The 14582-nt window shown below is 42.1% G+C and overlaps 1 protein-coding gene across 1 annotated transcript in view; it reads right to left on the bottom strand.

The window, feature by feature from the left end:
- The window catches only part of LOC144770057 (ATP-binding cassette sub-family A member 10-like), a 1719125-nt gene that overhangs the window by 1481966 nt on the left and 222577 nt on the right, over positions 1 to 14582 (bottom strand). The gene's annotated exons all lie outside the window — the stretch shown is intronic.

Here is a 14582-nt window from a genome sequence, read left to right as displayed (position 1 = left end):
TGAGAAAGTTTGAAAGGCTGAGTGGCACAAGCAGTGCTGCAGGCCTACTAGTAACATTTAATTTACACATTCCGGGTATATGGGATACCACTTTACAAAGGACTTCGAAGTAAGCCAAATATTACAAACCACTGTAAACCAATCATACCTTGCTAAGAGACAAGAGCACATGCACTTTAGCACTCGTTAACAGTGGTAAAGTGCCCAGAGTCCTAAAGCCAACAGAAGGGAGGTCAGATAAATAGACAGAGGAAGGCAAAATGCTTGGGGATAACCCTGCAAAAAAGGCCACGTCCAACACATATTGCTGAACATTACTGACATTATGAGTGTGATTTGATCTCATATACTTCACTGTGCTTTAAGTTCCTAATGGCCCTTTTGACCTCATCCTCAGGGGCCCCTATCTGTGTCTGTTGTTCTGAAATAAACTGAGGTAGAATTACACCATCTAACTATTTGTTTTACTGCTGTCTTATTGGTTTTAAATTATCTTTATATATAGTCTTTAAATAGTTGAGGGAGGCATCTTATATTTGTTTGTAAATTTCGGTTATTTTATTATTTAAAGGACCTACTAAAGCTCTTATAAATTTCTGCTATCATCTTACTTTGTGTTACATGCTAGTTAAGAGCTGGAACTCACCATACTGAAAATGTTGTGTCTTGCTTGTTTCCCATTTCCTTCTGTATATTTTGTCTAATTTACAATTTAGAACAGTTTTTAAATTGTTACTACATTACATTACTTCCAAATGCTTTTACACCCTACCCCCAGAGTGGTCAGCCTTTGCTGACCCTCAGAAAGTTCACTTTTAAGTTTTCACTGGACATTCCTTTTAACTTATTAGTGGCTATATAGGACAGTTGAGTTAAAATTTCATGAAATAATGATTTGAATGGTTCCCCTACACTATCCATCAAGGGATCTTCCTACATTTTGGGGGAAGAAAAGTCATTGTCTTAGGGGTCTATCATAATCTATTTTCAAATAGCAGCTTCCTATCAAGAGTCCACATTCTCTGCTTTCACAAAATGAAAATAAGCATAAATTGTGTAAATTCAGCATGAGCTGAGAGGTGCTTTGGATGGTGAATTATCACTTTAACTCTCTTTGTCAATGATCCTTGAATTCCTGCTCCATTTTTATACTCTACAGATATCTGTCCAAATAAATTCCTTTCCAATATTGTGCAAAAGACTCCTTGAGATGATTATTCTTTTATAAGCAGTAAGACCTTAATTTTTTAACATACTTACATTACACACAACCATATAAGAGGCTGGAAACTCCAACGAGTCCTCTGGGAATATTTGAATGTTATGATATGGTAAATGTGTTTGTATAGAGCACTATCAACCGTGATGGTATCCTGGCATGTTGCAGATGTGTGAGTCTATTCCTGGGTGGGGTGGACCTATTAGAAGAGCCAATTGGGTGGTCCCAATTTAAAGTGGGAGGTCATTTCAAGCTTTAGGCGAAATGTATGTGAAGGATCGACTTCTGAATCTGCTTTTGTGACTGCTGGGACATGTCCTGGTAAGAGTCTGGCAGAGCGGAGGTTCCTGAGGGGTGGGGTTGATAAAAATGTATGAAGTTGTTTAGGCAGGCTGGGCCTGTATTGTGTAGTGCTTTGTAGGTTTATGTGAGTAGTTTGAGTTGTGCACTTTTGTGAATCGGGAGCCAGTGAAGCTCCCTCAGGTGTGGGATAATGTGCGACTGGGTAAGAGGTTGAGGACGAGTCTGGCAGCTCTGTTCTGAGGGTCTGCAGTCTCTTTATGAACTGATTGGGGATTCCTGCATAGATGGGGGTTCCCATAGTCCAGTATTCTAGTGATTAGGGCTTGGGTGACAGCCTTTTTGGTATTGTCTGGTAGCCACTTGTCGGTCTTTCTCAGAAGCTTCAGATTGTGCAAGTAGGACACTGCTATGTTATTGACCTAGGCAAACATGTCCAGTTTGTTGTTGATGATGATCACAAGGTTCTTACTTGTGGGGTGGGTCAGGGTCAGAAGTCTATTGGCAATTAGGTGGAATATCAAGGCACGGCATCTTTTCTGAAGGTCACCACTTCTGTCTTGTTGGTGTTCAGCTTGAGATAGTTGACCTTCATTCAGCAGGCCACTTTGGTCATGCAAGTGGTGGAATGGTTGCTTGTGCTGGGTGATCTGTCCAAGAGGATCGGTATCAGTTTTGCATTGTTGGAGTAGGAGATGATGTTGATGTCATGTTTGTAGATGACCTCAGGGAAAGGTGTCATGTAGATGTTGAAGAGGGTGGGGATGCAAGAGAATCTTTGAGGTACTCCACAGATAAGCGCAAGGACTTCATTGGAGTAAGACAACATCTTCCAGTTAAGAATGTGCAGATTCATTGGAGGGCTGGTCCTTGAATATCATTCTTGTGTAGTTGTCTGTAGTATCCTATATATGTAATTGATCTTGGTGTCATTTCTCTCAGAGCGTAAGTGTCTTTTGTGTTGGTGTTCCTACTGAAGTGTTAATTTTCTTGGTAGATTTAGTACTGCATTTTCATGTTTCACACTACATTAGTAAGTTGACATTTTAGATTACATATTGCGCTACCTTGTTTCATTGAATTTTTCTTATCCCTCACATGTGGGATTGCGTTATAGGTTGGTGATTCCCATTTTCATAGAGTGTTTGTGTACCCTTATCCTCTCTCCTTACACAAAACAGCAATGAAACTGCAAACTTGAATAAGGTTTTAACCAGAAGAACCAAAAAAAAAATATTCTACAGTACACAAATGCAAGAAGGAATAAAGCCCAAATCAGAAAGATCCATAAATAAAGATACAATAAAAAACAACAGTAAACATAGAAGAAAAATATACAGGAGAGGCACAGGAAAATATACAAGAGAAAATTAATTACAAAGAATAGAAGGATAATATGAATAAGATGCATAGGAATATATACAGGAAAAAAATAAGAAAAATTGCAAAGCATAGAGGAGATGGGTCACATCGTCCCCCTCTTAAAATGTCATAAACAGAAGAAACAATGTGCTAGCTGAACGACACAATCGCACCTATGACTACCCCATCCGCACCCACTGGCCAGACAAGCATGAGAGGAGGCACAACATAGCACGGCAAGAGCTAGCCGTGTGAAACGCTTGTTGGACACATGTATTATATAAACGTAATGGGTGACTACAACCCATACATTGTCTGTTTAAGATGGGATGAGAGAATAACCAAAGTTAAAACAGTAAAGACCAATTGCACACATTTCATGTTTGGTCCGAGATGCAGCGACACTATCAAGCCTGCATTAAAATCTGCACTTTTATACCCTTTGACAGTTTCATAAAATTTAACATGGACACCCACTTGGATCTTCTGCTTATCTATTTTTCCTAATTTGTCATCTTGAAATTTCCATTGAGCAAATCTCGATTTACTTACTATGTGGTCGGTTACCTTGATCCTGCCTATTTGCTCGAGCCATTTAAAGGGAAGCGTTACGACTCTGTGGTTCACCCACAATAAGGGTCTGGCACTGTCCATCTACAGATATGGAGACAAATACCTTAATTCTGTCTATATACTGGTAGACATTATAATTGAGTGGTGTTCCTGACAATTTGGTCTATTTTGTTTAATTGTGATTTTCCTATTTGCAATCCGATTCAAAAGTGCTCTGAGGCTACCAGCACTTTAGATAAATACATATAACTTAATTCTTGTAAAACCCACACATCTCAATTGATACACAGTCACACTATTATCTTGAGGTCTACTCTGAATTATCTTTAAAAGCTGAATGGAGAGGCAATCTACTAAAATATTCCACAATCAGGGAAAAAGTGAGACCAAGATATTAATCATGTTTCAGACAAATCTACTTCCTGTTCAAACACACTGATAGAACAAATTAGCAAACACTGATTAGGAGCCACCAGTGGTAGATGCTGCTATTGCTAATTGCTTTTTGGTACTCTTTGCATTGCCCAAGTGTTTCTTAGCTCCAGCATCAAAAGGATATAACAATAATAGTGACTTAACATATGTTTCCTATCCTTAAGCCTTCCAAGAATATTGGGGTTTTATGAGAGGCAACGGTTGTCCCAAATGGTGGTGTTGTCCACTTCTTGTCCAACCAGTGGTCATTAAGCAGCTTCTTGCTGACTGATGAAGCTGTAACTGGTAATTGGTAATTGGTGGGAATTTTCCACATCATAGAGAGTGGCAATGCATGCAGAGTATATAATCCTGCCACCAATGGTTGCTGGAACTATGTATATATATCCCCAGATTTATTTGGGGTGTAGGATACGAGAGCCCATCCTATCTAACAGGTTACCACTGTGAGTGGGGACTTCTAGGGAGAGCTGTGGATGTACTTGTTAGGCGCATGCTGATGATAATGGGTTGAGGGCACATGGTTGAAGAATTATGACATTTGGGGTCTGGTAAAAGGCAAAATACGTTGTGCTGGGCACAGTAGATGTTGAGGGAGTCAGTGATACAGAGACAAGCTGCAGTGGGACTGTGTCTATTCAGCTAAGTTATATTCAGGTGATGCATGTTTGGTGGGAGATGCTACTTCCGAATCAAGGTGGAAGAATACTGAATCTATGCCAGAAGAACAAAGCTGCAAAGAAATGATGCTGCCCCAAATTTAGATGAGGATGCAATTCATCTGGTAGAAGAGGAACCTTTTACACAAGGTGAATTCAAAACGTCCTAAGTTGACTGTGTCTGGAAACACGAACGCAAGTGGGGAGTCATCGAAATAGATGTACGAAGACTCCAGGACAGATGATGGACCATTAAAAGAACCCCATCAAAAGCTACAAGGTACCCTTGGATTACACCGTCGTCTAAAGCCCTGATGATAATCCCCCAATGCAGAAGGGGATTGGAAACGCGTCGGCACGTCTTTAATCGTCTGCGAGGGACCAACATTGAATGGGACTCTAGTGAGGGTGTCATAATTGAAATATTCCCCGAGAGCGAACTTTTATAAAAAATAATTTTCCCCGCAGTCTGCCTGTCATAGTGCCACATAGAATTTGAATTTTGGCAGGCAATTGTTGAAATTTTGGACTGGTGTAATTAATTGATGCAAATACAACAGTGTTTTGTCTTTGACTTTCTAATATGTTCTTGTAAAATGTTTTTCATATAATTTTGAGTGGCACAATATACTGAATGAAATGTGTATTCCTCCTATGCATCAAGAGTGATGAATAGTTGTTTAAAATGAAGTTGAATCAATACAAATATGAAAGTAAAGTACAATGATTTTTTGCGTTGTATTTCGAATCTGCAGTATTAATTAGCAGTACTGAAATTGGTGGCCAGGTAACTTTTTTTGAAAAAAAGATAATGGGTCGAGGGCACATGGTTGAAGAATTATGACATTTGGGGTCTGGTAAAAGGCAACATACGTTGTGCTGGGCACAGTAGATATTGAGGGAGTCAGTGATACAGAGACAAGCTGCAGTGGGACTGTGTCTATTCAGCTCAGTTATATTCAGGTGATCGGGAAGCCCATGTAGGTGGAGGTCAGTGGCCAACAGTAGGCATTCATACCACATTGAACATTGAGTAAAGACAACAACAGTGAGTAGTGTGTAAATTGTGTCATTAACAGTGGCCGGAGAAAGGTGTAGTGTATTGATCTGTCACTCATCTATTCAAAAGAACGATTCACTTTGTATACTGCTTTTGATTAGTGGTATGAGGCACTCATCAGCATCACTGGAGCATGTTTTTTTTATTATTAATACCAAATCAGCGACTATTTCCTATGGAGTTTGTGCTCATTCTGCAAAACTTTATGGATCCGGATGTAGATGACAGGAGTTAAGCAAACACTACAGCCCGCTTGATACTTTCATTTTTAGTCTTATTATAGTGATGCACGTGATCATTGAATTACAGTCTCAGCCGTAAAATGTAAACGTATACGTAACTAAATTGGAAAGAACATTGATTCCCTGCATGATGCACCCTGGGTGTCTCTTTCCAAATATATGTGTCTGTCCAATTTCATTTACCCGTTCTAATCACATTCACAATCTTTCTCTGCCAAGGTTGGTGTGTGTGGTTTAAATAGCTAAATGCAGGATGGCTTCTATACTGACTCATGTAGTCTACTGACTCAGGTGATTACTTATCATTTGGCGAGTTGGCCATCAACCGCTGCAGAGTCAGAGGCAGGGTCACTACTGCCCAACTACAATCAAATGTAGGCTTAGCTGGTGGTGCAGTGGGATTTTGTTGCCAAATTGCTTCTGCTTACCAGCAGCATGATGAACGGATGAACAGTTGTCCCCCTACAAAGAGGCTCATTTTAGGAAAGCAAAAGATGAGTGTCCCTGACTTACTGGGTGTGGGGGGTGCTCTCTAAATTCATTGGGGGGAATTGTTTGTTTCCCCTCAGGGTTGTCATGTTGCGCTTCATGTGTTCAGGTACAAAGCACAGTGTTGGAAGCTCTGTCTATGACACGCTATTTGAGCCAGTGATTCTCCAGCTGCTGGTCTGCCAAGAAAGTGTTTCTATAGATGCATAAACTGCCAGAAGCTCAGTTGTTATCCTACCCCTAAATGAGCTTGAAAAACTACAACGAATGCATACGTGTCACCTGTAGAGGCCCTGATGCCACCCTGCCGGCTTGAAGGCAGCTGACTCTGCATCACTTTAGTTCCCGATTTCTCCTTCCTAATGCTGATGACTCACAATTGCCAGGGCTCGAAGTGCTGGTTATCAGGATAGCTTGTTCTCAAAATGTTGTGGAAACTTTTTGCAGGCAAGGGCACACAATTACGCGATGTGGTCTATTGATGGAATTTCAGGAATTTTGTGTAACAAGCATATCAAGAAGGTCACAAGATTACATGAGCTGTGCTGATATTTCGCGTTAATTTAATTATAAGTATATGCAAACAACAGATTAGCATCGTATTAAGCATCAAAAGACATACATAGAAGAGATTGATTTCTGCATTTACTAAAGATATGTCAAATCAATGTTTGTGGATTTGAGGTGCCCAAGGACTTCACCATATTTAAATGTGTTTCGACACGAACGTAATATGCATATGTGCAGGTGGCGTGGGTAGTTTTGGTATGGAAAGGAAAAAAGTGTTATTGATAATATACAGATATTTTGATGGACTAATTTATGCACTTTGGACTGTTTACTTTTCAACACAATTGGGCAAATCAAATTATTCGGATGGGAGTCAATTTAATTGAAAGGACACAAAATTGAACTGCGGAATGCAGAACAAATCAAAACATTCAGCCCCAGTCAAGAGATCTGGATTAAATCCATAATTCTTTTGGTCACTATGCTACCCCAGTTTATCTGTTATCTGTTATCAGTTACCTGTTATCAACCTTCTTCCCCACACAGCCAAAGCTGTTTCATACCATCCCACACATATAGATCTATTCTCCCCCCTCTTATGCCCCCTCCAGGATTCAAACAATATCCAATATGTTCCTCTTTACGTGTCTTTGCCTGCCTCACACAAATCCAATATATTGATACATACCCTTGCAGCTAGTTCCCACTCATCTGGCATTCATGACCACTTCCAGATGCAGCCAGGATTTCACACCCTCTTACCCTCACAACCACACTCTTACACCTTAGTTCTTAAAAAACTTCCAAGCAGTCACATCCCGCGTGAGAACGAGACAGAGGTTTCCCATGGAAGACAGAGTCTCTTTTATGAAAAGTCTTGGTACAGGTCCCGGTTACCGCAAGGAACATTTTCCACCTCTCGCTTCCGGTGATCAGTACATGCAAATTTGAAGCATACAGAATACCATATCAGAAAGCAAAGGGGGTATATACTGCCTAGGTAGCATGCCCACCCCACCCTATAATACACCTTCAAAGGAAACATGGTCAGAGCGGCAGAAATACCAACTTGCTTAGCAACAAGATCTTCGACAGCCCCGTTAAGAGCCACGATCAACTCAGCGACGAGACTCATCACTGGCTCTAAGAGAAACACCCATATCCCCAGACTTGAGAGCCCTTATCTGGCTTCCGTTTGAAGCCAGAATTCATTTAAAAATCGCATGTATGACGCACAAGGCCCTCCACCACAATGCCCCACAATTCCTAGCTCAGAAACTGGTGCTCTCAGCGGGCAGCAGATCTTTCAGGAGTGCCAAGACTCTTCTTCTACAACCTCAAAGATTTCCAAAGAAAAAAACGTATAACCGGTCCTTTTCTGGTATGGCTCCTAGGATATGGAATGCCTTGCCTAGCGAAACACGAATGAACCCTTCCCACGCCTCCTTCAAAAGAGAAGTGAAAGCTATCCTCATGGCCAAAGTCACGTGAACTATTTGTCTATTCAATGTATTGTATTACTTGCTGTTTCTTGTGCTCATATTCGTCCTGCTGTTTATATTGTTTGCGCTAGCTTAGCACTGTATTCTCTAGATTTAGTGTATAAAAACGAGAGAGAGAACCCGTGCAACCAGGGGATTAGGGTACTAGTCAGTAGATTTAGTACTATTATAACTTACTCTCATTATTCATGGTAGACTATATCCTTCCTTCTACTTTACTTGTAAAGCGCTTGAATACTCGCAAGTGTCTTGTTTGTGCTATATGAAACCTTCAAAATAAAATAAAATAAAATAAATAGCTTGAATCCAGTGGAACAGTGAGCCTGGGACCCAAATCTGAGCATATCCTGTGCCCTTAGGGCGAGAAATCAGAAGACACACAATTGATGGATGGAATGCAGAACAAATCAAAACATTCACACCCAGTGACGAGATCTGGGTTAAATCCGTCATTCTTCTGCTCATCATGCCACCCAGTTTAGACCTGGCCATATGCAGATCAGTCTTGACCATGTGTTTCATGGGAAAAGTCCTCCCCGAACTGCCAAGCCAGGTCCTCCCTGGACCGGAAACAAGCATCCTAGGACCAGTTTCGGGGTTTCACCCCTCATCAGCCAGGATAGCTTGACTCCAGTGGCACAGTGAGTCAATTTAATTGGCCAAGTGGTTTGTCCATGAGTCATTCATACACTTAATTCAATGGTTACTGTTGGACTTGACCCTTTTTGCAGGGTAATCACAGAACATTTTGCCTTCCTCCTGGTATTTTTTCTGACCTGGTGTTGGTGGTTTTAGGACTCTGGGCACTTTACCACTGCTGTCCAGTGTAAAGTGCATGTGCTCTCCAAGGTAAAACATGGAAAGATTGGTCTACACCTGTTTGGCGTATTTAATTTACCTAGCAGTCCCTTGTAAAGTGGTATCTCAGATACCCAGGGCAAGCAAATTAAATGCTACTGGTAGGCTTGCAGCACTGCTTGCGGAACCCACCAAAGTAGCCTTTCAAACCTGTCTCAGACCTATGCCATTACAGGGCCTGTGTGTGCAGTTTACTGCCGTTGTGACGTAGCACATAAAGTGGTTGCCACATCCGTGACTCCCCTTTTTACTCCATATCAGTAACCCTTAAGGTAGGCCCTAGCTAGCCCTATGCCTTAACTGTGTGGCATGTCCTGGTAGTGACAAACAGACATTTTGATTTCTCACTACTGTGAGGCTGCCCTCTCATAGGAATGCGTTGGGGAATCCCTACTACGTGTTTCAGTGGAAATTCCTGATCTGAGGGGAGTAGGGGGATTAAGTTTGGTATGTTTGGAATAGTGGTAATAAATGCTCCTTAATGGTGTTAGCAGATTTATTGTCACTATTTTAGAAATGCCACTTTTAGAAGTGGGCAATTCTGTGTGCTATGTGTCTTTGTGCCTGCCTGATGTGTACTGCATGTCTGGCTCTGGAGTGACAGAGGCTGGGGAGGTGCAGTTGCTCCAAAGGGGCTGGGTAAGTCAGCGCTAAGCTGAATAGGCCCATCTGCATTTGGAGTAGTGGGAGGAGTAGCACCTGACCCTGTATAGGACTGTCCCTGCCTTCCACAATGCTGGCCCCGCCCCCCCTGTGGTGTGTTTGGGGCCAGAGCCTCCACTTGCAAAGGAGGTTTTTATACACTATAAATAAAATGTTAAGTGCCCGCCAGAAAGGGTTTAGACTGGGCACAGAGCCCAGTGCCAGTGGGAGAACAAAGAAGCTAGAGGGTATGAGTATTGGGGCTGTTACCCCATGAAAAAGGGTGCTTTGTGCTTACTGGGACCTTGTGGCTGGCAGGCTGCCGGACTGCTAGAAGGAACCGCTGCTGGGGACTGACCTGCTGTCCTGCTTGGCAGCTGAGGCATCTGCTGTCTGTCTTGGAGCCCCAGTGTGCTGGCCTGCCTGTGCACTTCCTGGAGAGAAGCGCTGCCTGCTCCCTGCTGGTGTCTGGAATTAGGAGACAGGCGAAGCGCTGCATGTTTTACTCATTGCCCTGGACCTGGGACTGAGGCGCTCTCTGTGGGATAGTTGGGAGCACTCGTGAGTGCAGTCCCATTCCCCTGCAGCGGAGGAAAAGCGGCTTGGAGAGAGCCCCAGAATTGCTGTGCACGGGGGTTCGGAGCCCTGATGGGGGCTTGTGGGGCATGATTTGCCCGGCAGGCGTAAAACAAGAAGTCGCTCCAAAAGTCATAGCGGGCTGGAAATCAGGTGGAGCCCAAGAAGACGCTGATGCCAGGTGGCTGTTACCTCGTTCTGGGCGGAGCCCTACAGTACGAGAAAGTAGAGCCTTGTGGGCCCACCTCTGCTTTGAGCCACCAGAGTGCGACCGCAAGAGAAAGTTGAGCCCTGTGGGCTTGCATCGGCTTTGAGCTACCAGAGAGCAGCAGTGTGAGGAGCAACAATGAGAGCCATTGGGAGCTCCGAGCCTGGAGTGCCCCAACACAATGCAGAGTCCACAGGGATGAGATCCAGAAGGGTCATTTCAGACCACCGACCAAGAATACGTCTGGACAGCGGTTGAATGCCTTGGGGGAACCAGCGCGACTTCTGCCCCAGACCGCGCTGCAGTGTTCTCGGCCTTAAGGGCCGTTGGCGGACCTCTCTTGGGTGCAGAAGAAGCACTGAAGATATTCCTCCATTTGCCCCCCTCTCCACTAAGTGCAGCTGCGCCGCATGGTCGCGGGCAGCAGCGCACTTCTGAGATATCGAGGCAATCTTGTGCTAAGGTGGCATTGCGGGGCAAGTCCAGTATAGAGCCCCTGCTGGGGAACAGTGATTTGGGGACAATACCCCGGTGGCAGGTGCACTATAGGTCCCTGCTTCTGATAAGGTGTAGGCCTAAGGAGGGCCTGATGTACTACACGCCTGCTGATTAGGTTACGCATAATATGCTATACCAAGTACTTTTCTGACATTCATGCCCCTGAGGTGATGTGTGCATCCTATTAATATTACTGTGGTGCGCTGGTGATTTAGGATGTATGCCTATGATGTTTATGCTTCATGTGTGGTGCTAAGAGCACTTTTACCAGTAGTTACTGTTTGGTTTCTCTAACAGTACAATTGTGGGTTCTGATGGTTCTGACAGCGGCCCGATTGGCCCGGTCATGTATATAATTCCCTGTAAGTAATACCTAGTTCCAGGTATCACAGTGTATACATGTGATAATGCTCTAATGTGTTTTATGAGTAATACAAAGGCTATTTTTGATATAACCTTTTGTGGAGTTTTTTTTGTGGTGTGCCTAGTGTGTCTCTGCTCTGTGAGTGTGTTGCACAAAGGCTTTACACATTGCCTCTGGGATAAGCCTGACGGCTCTGCCAAGATACCAAGGGGATGAGCAAGGGTTATCTTCAGTGTGCAACTCCCTTGCCCTGACTAGAGTGGTGGGTTCTGCCGCACTTAGGCGTATGCCCTAGCCAACGAGAAATCCCATTTCTAACAGTAATCAAATGCCACAGGTGGGCCCTAAGTGAGTATAGCAAAAGGGGTCTGTTAAGGACTGCTCATAACGCTATAATTACTGCTTAAAACCATTACAAGTCTGAAAAATAGTAAAAAGGCTATTCTATGTGACCATTTAATGTATACTAAAGACACCTAATGTCTGCGCTGTTTTGTAGATTTATTTCATTATTGCCTAGGTTGGATGTATTTGTGCTACACAGACCTGTATGTGTAAAGTATGAGTGGAAACATTCAAACCACAAACGCAAACTTCAGAAGATAGTTCTATTTAATTTCCAGAATGCTTCATATGCAGCACGTTTTGTATTGAACCCTCCCATACTTGAATCTCTTTCTATGATCCTCTACCTTACGCACTTTTTCTCCCTCTACAATTCTGCTTATATTTCTTCTGATATGGCACTTGTCTTACACCCCATTACAAGCGCTAACCCTCCGAATACATATTAATGGTGTACCATTCAGTCCATTGTGCTGATGATTTCCTTTTGAGCATATACTATAGAGTGTGTCTGTTTAATTTACGATACAAATATTATGTATTTCAGTTTAAAAAAATCCATAAACAAAGCAAAGAAATAAAATACAGTCTCAATGGTACATAAAGTCAAGAATCACAGTTCATCAACAATTCACGGAAGGTTATAAAACCTGGTCTAAACATTGCTATATCAGAAATGTAGTATTTGAAATCAAATTAACTGTCAACACCTACACTTTTGCAATCTGCAGCACAGTGCTTTCTTCTCAGTAGCCGCATAATTGATAAATATTGTGGCACACTAGACAATTATTTCTTTCGAGTCCGATCTCAGGATCTTCAAGAGCTCTGCGTACTTCCTTGTACCTAGCATGCAGATAATGGGCAAAATCCATGTCCTGCAGGTGGGGGGTACGGTGGAGGGTGTTTATAAGTCTTGTTAAAAAAAAAAGCTAACGGGGAACTGTTTCTGTGTCTGTTTTGCATACAGGACATGTATCTTTATCAGAAGGTTTCTTAGTGTGCTACAGTCGCTGTTTATCAGAAGAATTTCATATCCTAATTTGACATACAATTGCTTAGAGACTGGACGAATAATGGTATGCTTTTATGATGCAAAAAGCTATCTGAAATATTACCATACTTGGCTGCACTTATAATGATCTCAGTCCCATGCAAAGGAATACAGTTTGTCCTTTAGTACTGCCATAGTCACCGAATGGGCCTCAGATGTCGACAGTCATAAAACCTCTAGGTACTACTTTGCACTATGCAAGCCATGGGATGTTTAAGTGATTTTTCAATTTCAGAATTTACGAAGAACTGTCCTGTAAGTGCCAAGCTTTTCAGTAAGCCACAGTCTACTCCAATACAGCAAATGACTCAACTTCATAACATGAGCAAGGGGTTTCTGTCCAAAATCACTGTATAGTGGAAGGAATGGGATGCTCTGTGGTAAATTGATTAAATATGTTTAATATGCCTCTTCTGCACTCAGTATTTTGGATGCTTAACATGACCCCACAGCTCTGCCACATATAGCGATGTACACAGAGCCTTCATGTTTTATATTTCTAGGGCTGAAGAGATAGTTCTTAATGCTGTATTCTTATAGATACTTGTTATTGCCATAAAATAATGTTGTGTTTAATATGTGTAACATGCTCAAAATTAACCCCTACAGCTTTTATGGAATCCTTGTGTGATGTATAAGAGTTAAATGTCATGTATCTTGTTTTTGCTGAATTAAACTCCAACCCCCGATCAGTAAAAGAATGTCATAAACTGGTCAAATTCGCCCTGTAGGTCGGAAGGAGTTTTTGAAATTAATAGCAGTGCTGGCACCCTTAAAGAGACACTACTTTGGTGTGTCATTGCAGGAAATGTCTAAATGCCTCACCACTCCATTTATAAATAGGGTGAAGAGGGGCAGGTCAATAGGCATTCCTGCCGGACCCCTTTCTCTACTGCTATGCGACTGGTCATTTCACCAACCTTCACCATCTCACATGTGCACAGTTATTTTTATGTAGCTTTATTATTATAGATAGTATATTGTCTAGAACACCGGTCCCTCATAGGTCTATACATCCGACAAATAGATGGCTCTTTATATTATAACTATTAAAAGTCACTTGATGATGCTCTTTTCTACACCCCATTTACAATATGACAACTGGGGAGCTCCTAGTCAGTGCTCTGAAAATATTGAAATGCACTACCCAACACTGTAAAAATACTACATAAAAATAAGCAAAGACACAACTTGAGGTTATCACTACGCATGGTAGAGGAAACCCAAAATACGCATTTATTAACTGCTAATAAAGCAGATAAATTCCTTAAGATCTAACAGTGACAATGGCTAAGGGTCCCATGAATAATTATGTTTTCTTAAAATGGTATTTGGGCCACTGGCAATGGCAATATGAGCCAACAAGATTATCAAAGGGATGGCCATGATAACAGAGAAAATAAAAGCATTGTTAGCAGTGGTTCATGTAATGGAGGTCCTACAAGGTTCTGAGAAGTTTCTGAATGAGCTGAACACCACAAATCATGAATGTCCTTTTTTAGTATAGAGAATAGACTAGAATATTGCAGAGTTTCTCATGATCAAATGCACACAAACAAGTAAAAAAAATCCAAATTATCCAGAGAATAAAGGGCCAGATGTGCGTCCAGTTTTCGCATTAAATAAAAAACTGCTTTATTGACAAGCAGTCCCAGACATGGAGGTCTGCCGAGCCCAGCAGGCCAC

Source organism: Lissotriton helveticus, chromosome 7 (genome assembly GCF_964261635.1).
Source record: "Lissotriton helveticus chromosome 7, aLisHel1.1, whole genome shotgun sequence".
NCBI classification, from domain to species: Eukaryota; Metazoa; Chordata; class Amphibia; order Caudata; family Salamandridae; genus Lissotriton; species Lissotriton helveticus.
The sequence above is the reverse complement of the archived record's forward strand: the minus strand, read 5'-3'. Positions and strand labels throughout refer to the sequence as shown.